We start from the raw sequence: 6,411 nt of genomic DNA on the forward strand, positions 1-6,411 counted from the left end.
ATTTGGAAGGACAAAGAAAACCGGTTCTACTATGATCGATGGTCATTGATCTGACGTCAATTGGTTAAAAAAAAATCTTTTAAAATACTGGGATTACATATAATCGTTTGATTATTTGTTCTGGTTTAGTCCTGGTTCCTTGATGGATTTGACTCCAACTTCTAGCAAATATTTCTCATTAAGCAATAGTAATATATTTATAACACAGTGAAAGGTAGGCAACCGAACAAAGTTGCCACCTCCTTCTCCTATCTTTGTTCAGCTTAGCACTGTGCTTTGCATGAGGAGATGCTTGTATGAGAAGCTTTGCACGACCTTGGGATTTGGATACCTAATGTCGTCTCATCTAATGTAAACATCTAAAAACCTCTAATCTTTTCTTCAATAAAGCTTCTTACAGACCTCTCAAAGTTGATTGTGTCTTGTGAAACTGAGTTCCATGAGTCAGTTTCCTGTGTGAAACAAAATTTTCTTTAATAGATCACAGTGCCCTGTTTTCTACTCTCTGAAAAGTTTCTGATGGTGGTTTCTGTATGAATGAGTTCTTAGAATGCCTCCTTAACATGGCCTGTGGTCTCCTTTCATACGGTTCTACTGCTTCTTTCTTACCCATTTCCTTTGTAACCAGCCCTAACCTTTACAATTCTTCACTGAAATGGACTTGTGAGGAAACGATACACCTCAGAGCAGCTGTGCACAGTGGTATTCACAACCCTTTCATGAGGCCAATGATTATAGTTGCAGGTAGTGGCTGTCTCAGACAATTATCTGGACCTGAATGATCATGGTTTTCCTATCCTCACAAAAACAATTTTTCTTCCCCATCTCTCTTAGCACACCCTCCCCCCCAAAAAAACCTCAGAACTTCAAAATGCAAGAATGGGATAGGAAAAGGGGTGAAACCAGCAACAAGGAGGACCCAGTAACTGGACCTCCCTCCATTTTCCACACCCAACTCAGCTAAAAGAGGCTCTGCAAGCTCTGCACTGTGGGTCTGCTCTAGCTAACAAGGGTCTGTGGAAGGTGTTGAGACCCTGCAGCAAAGACGCTCAGTACGATGGGCATCAACTGATTAGGTGGAGAGGTGGCGACGATCAAAGCACCATAGCTGTAAGAACCAGCTGAAGCAGACAAGGAGGGTAATAGAATTAAATCCTTGAAAGTGGTATGTTTCAAATAGACTAAATTTCTCACGGAGTGTGGAGTGGCATATGGTTGGAAAGGGCAGTTCTGCAAAGTTGTAAAATCCAGAAATAAGTGAAAGACAAAAACGAAAACAAAACCCCAAAAACCTTTCCTTCGAGCCGGAATTGAACCAGCGACCTAAGGATTACTTTCTAGAGACAGCCTACAGTCCTCCGCTCTACCAGCTGAGCTATCGAAGGAAGATGGAGAAGGAGTGCCAAGAATGAGTCAAGGCTGTATCAACAATAGCCTTAGGCTCTAATGGGCCTCCATATGTATTGCTTTTCACAACAGCAAAACAGTATCCAAAAAAAAAAGACACAAAGCTAACTTTCCTGCAAAATTGGATTTTGGTCACAGAACTGCCAGTTTTCTGCCAAATAGTTCACAGCTCTTGTAAGACTGTTGGTGGTGGTAGCGTTAAGGTTAGAGTTCCTGTCATGACCCATATGAAATCTGTCTACGGCTTGACAAAGAAATTTGCCCACTCTTTGGTGACCTTGCCACATTTCCTAAGCTGAGCAGGAAGAGGGAGAACTCCCCTCCACACAATTCTCCACAACTCCAGCCAAATCCAATAACAAAATAGCAAACAAATCAGTTAACACGCTCCCCGACAGCTTCCATAGCGAATGTAGAGGAACAGAGGAAAAGGACAGAAAGGAATAACCATTGTGGTTTTAATTCAAATCCCACCAACTCCCACAGCGCATGTAGGACCCCTTGTACACAGATGAGGTTGCAACATCTGGCATTGCAACCAGTGGCCTCCCCAACCCCTGAGCCTGGGAGGCTGAGCCCTTTGTGAATCATCTGTGTGAGTGCCGCAGCTCACAGCTGTGGCGACTGAAAGCAAACTACACTCTTTTTGAATTACAGTGATTCACGAGCATCTTGGCTGTCTGAGCAGCAGGGTGGGGCAGAAAAATGTGAGCAGACACCCTGTTTGCCGAAACTATGCCATCCTACTTGCGATGGGAGTGTGTGTAGCAGTGTTACCTCAGTGCCCTACAGCATATCCATCCTTAACCCATACTTACCTCCACCTCCTTGTGACTCAACCCCAAACACAGGGCTGTTTCAGCAAGAGTGTAGCCAGCAGGTTGAGGGAAGTGATTATTCCTCCATATTCAGCACTTATGAGCTTGCACTGGGAATGCTGGGTCCAGCTTTGGGCTCCCTGCTGCAAGACAGGCATGGACGTAGCGGAGCGAGTCCAGTGGAGGGCCACCAAGACGTCCCCGGGGCTGGAGCACACGATGTGGGAGGGGAGGCAGAGAGAGCCGGGCTTGTTCAGCCTTAAGAAGAGATGGATAAAGGGGGATCATACTGCAGTCTGCAACTACCAAATGGGAGAGGACGGGGAAGGCAGGACCTCTGCTTGGAGGTGCACGGTGAGAGGATGGGAGGCAACAGGCACAAGCTGCCACCAGAGAAATTTTCATGAATATAAGGGGAGGAAAATACCATGAGAGTAAAAATTTTCACCGCTGCAAAGGTTGCCTGGAGGGTGGAATCACCACCCATGGAGATACTCAAAGCTTGACTGGACACAGCCCTGAACAATCTGACCTAACTGTAAAGTCTACCCTGTCTGGAGCAAGAGGTTGGACCAGACGATCTCCAGAGGTCTTTACCAAACATACACGAAAGTGACCCCACGTCAGGAAGGTGACTTCACAGAGCAGATGAACTCACAGCAAAACTATCACGACATACTCCTCTGTCTGGAAAATACAGCTCTTCGTCTCACAAACTCACACACACACATTTTATTTATTTTCATACTAACAGACATCTTAAGCCTCCTCTACTGCTAAAAGCAGCACAGATCTTGATAAAAACTCAATGTCTCCCTGTTTATGTTCATGGGAATATAGGAAGGTCAGGAAATATTTGACTTACCTACGAGGTACTGCTGCAGCTCCTCAGATGCGTAATCCTGGAGCCTGTGATGGGCCATGACATTCATGCACACACCAACGCCTATCAAGTCAGCTGATGCTGTGAAGAAGAACACACGATGGAGATAAATAGAACTGCTGTATGCCGTCAGGGCAATATCTGCGCTCTCTGGGGTCAGATGGTCTTGGTGGGAGGAGGTCCTCGAGATACCCATATGTGAGAACCTGAGGTTAATCTGGTGCTGGAGAAAGAATGGCACAACAGATACCATGGGCCCATGGATCAGCAAGCTCCTAAATCAGAGCAGATAGCATAGCCCCAGGGCTCTAATCTTTTCCAGTCCCCAGACCCCACAGCATTTTCCAGGGGCACTTCAGGCTCCTTTCAAGCAAATTTAAGCCTGTTGTCATGAGTCTGCCTTATCTGAGTTACCTTTCACAGACCCCTTTAAAAGTAATTCACGAGTCACACACACACATGCAAGGACCCCAAAACTGAAAATCACAGCTCTATCCAGTTTAACTTATTGGCACTGTCATCTAATTCAGTGGTGAGGTACCAAATACAGACTTTAGGGGAAGTATCACCATCTCTTTGCTGTCAAAAGTTTTTACTGAAGATAACCCTAAACAACTTGTATTTTCCTGTAAGAAATCAGTGGCACTTAAGTCAAGATAAAAATTCAAATGGAATCAGATAAAAAGTGGATGCTGTTACTATCTATGCATGAACAAATGGGATGCAGAAACCACAGTGTTGCCTTGACAATAAAAAGCATTGGAGTTCTCTTTTTGTGGAACTTGCTAGCAGTGATGTATGGGTGATTTGTGAGAGATATTCTCCTAAATTACAAATGTACCCCCCAGGGCAGCTTTTCAAAGTAGATATTCCTAGGAAAAATTAATTAATTTTTTTCTTGATTTTTTGAACTTGGTAAGCTTTGAATGCTTAACAGAATTAAATTTGGCATGGAGTTCATGAAAGATCTCTGATTATTTTGATTCTTTTAACTGATTAAATGAAGATACCAAGCTTTGAGAGCCATGTGACTGGAGCCCTGAGCTATAAAAGGGAACAGCTCACCTGTTTCATGTGGTGTAGAATAAGATGAAAGGAAAGGATGTAGCTTGAAAGCAGGATGGAGAACAGCCAGAGGTAAAGCTACTAATAGCCGGACTGTATAATTACACTTGGTAATGCTGTGTGTTTTGCTAAGCTCAGATTAGCATATGATGGTCTCCAGTGTTTTGTGTACTTACAGGCTGACTTTCTAACCCAGCTTTAAATGGTTTAAAGGTTTTTTTCCAGTGAAAAGCTTTAAAAAATCTGGTTGATTCTGAGGGACTTGGGGGGATTGTTTTCTTTTCTTTTGAGGTGGAAATACACACATGCTCTGAATACGAGCCTCAGATCGGACTCACAATGAATTTGTGAAATCTTTGTGTTCACTTTAATTCTATCCGGTCTGCGTTACACGCCACTGGTTGGCTGCTGTGGTTTCTGCACCACCAGCTAGTGATGAACTTCAGATATCTCAATTTGGCAGTCTTGTGCGATACCTCTGCAACAGAGGAGGCTTTCCTGAAGACTACTCCTCACAGCAACTTGAATGGAGAGTCTGAAGCATCAGCGAAACAAATATCTCCCTCTCTCTACCTGTTAAAATTCAAGATAGAAATCTCTTTGGACCGGCTATCTTTGTACTTAAAGGCTGAATAGCACAACAGACCCCCAGCCCTGTCTGATGCCCTCAAGCTCTGTTGTGATGTAAATAATATGTACTACTCCTTGGGCCAGCTTCAGAAACAACTGTAATAACACTTCAGCATGAATGAATGCCAAGGGGCAGGAAGGTGGGAATGCAGAAGGAAAAGAATTGGGAGAGTACACGAAGATTTTATATAAAGGAAGTTTGATTGCATCGCTGCAGCGTAGGCTGCATTTCAGGAAATACAGTTTATAAGCCATTACTTACAGCTATCAGGTTTTGTTGTGCTCGGAGAACCCGCTTAACACTTCTGATGCTGCACCGTTATCAGTAATAGGCATCCAGAGGAAAGTATCCTTTGGGTATTCAAAACCTAAGCTGTATATGCTTATCCACAGATATATCTAGCTTAATTTTGCTACATAACAACCTTACAGGTCTGGGGTGGATTTAATACAAGAATATTTTCTTCACAGCTAAGTCATTTTAATTTAGTTTTCTTCCTATGTGTGACCAGTTCCATAAGCAATTAAAACACATATACTGAAGACCCACGGTAGTGCTTAGACATCAGATTCAGGTTGCACAAACCTCTTCAAGCACATAGTTTAGCACCAGCAGCCAGCAGCGATTATACAAGTGCCCGAGAGCTCACCCCATCAGTGGGCATGGAAAGGAACAGCCTCCATGGAACTGCCAAACTACTCTTCAACAAGTTAAGTGTTCAGCCACGGAAGTCAAGCTGAGAAATGCAGGGAGTAGCATTCCTGTCTTCTCTCCCACAAAGGGCTCCATGTCTCGCCCTTCTCCTGGAGAAAGACAAGGTGAATAATGTGTGAGCTTTTCTGAGATGATGATCAGCCCAGAAAGTTTTGATAATTGGGTAGCAATTAACCACAGTCAGGACATGACATAATTCAGATACAGTGGACTAGCTCCTAGCTGCTGTGACTCGTAAGTCATCAGAGAGCCTGACCCCTGTCTAGTTTAGTTTAGTTTCCATCCAGCAAGTACCACACTGGACTTTTTTGTTTAAGCAAAAGCTCAGCTAATCACCCATAGGCTCTCTATGTCCTGGTCTCATCCAGTTGGTGAAGTAAAGGAGGGTATTTCTGATCAATAACTTCCACTTTCCAGCCCTGTTTCTTCCCCCCGTAAGTAAATATTGCTTAGCGATAGCAATTGTTGCCGGAGGCTTTGGTGTCAGCAAAACCCTGCATCATCTGGTGAAGGGCGGCAGTGCGGAGGACAAAAGCAGCACTGTTCGGGGCATGGGAGATTCCACCACATCCTGTGGCCGCTTCCCTTCGGGAGGCAGCCCTTCCACCCAGCCTCTTTCCCTTCCCTTGCTCATCAGTCCTCTCAAACTATACAAGTCCTAATGTATATGAAACATGCATGTCATATATAACGAGGAGAGGCTCAACTGCTGGTGAAAAAAAAAAGTGTGAAATTACAGTATCAGTGTGAGAGGGAGAGATATGAGCCTTCATTCCCCAGGAGAGAATTTGAAAGTGCGTAAATTTTTCCATTCACAAGCGGCGTTTAAGGGGCAGCTTTTGGAAGCCGAGAGGAAGACCCAGAAGAAAAACAGCACTTACAAGCAGAGCGAG

General features: G+C 44.2%; 1 non-coding gene across 1 annotated transcript; it reads right to left on the reverse strand.

Annotated features, from left to right (window-relative positions):
- Window positions 1-1,295: 1,295 nt before the first annotated feature.
- On the reverse strand, window positions 1,296-1,385 carry TRNAY-GUA (transfer RNA tyrosine (anticodon GUA)). Its single transcript is given in 2 exon segments — window positions 1,296-1,331; window positions 1,349-1,385. It is a non-coding gene; the product is annotated as a tRNA-Tyr (tRNA).
- Window positions 1,386-6,411: the final 5,026 nt, after the last annotated feature.

Source organism: Gavia stellata, chromosome 3 (genome assembly GCF_030936135.1).
Source record: "Gavia stellata isolate bGavSte3 chromosome 3, bGavSte3.hap2, whole genome shotgun sequence".
In the NCBI taxonomy this organism is placed as follows: Eukaryota; Metazoa; Chordata; class Aves; order Gaviiformes; family Gaviidae; genus Gavia; species Gavia stellata.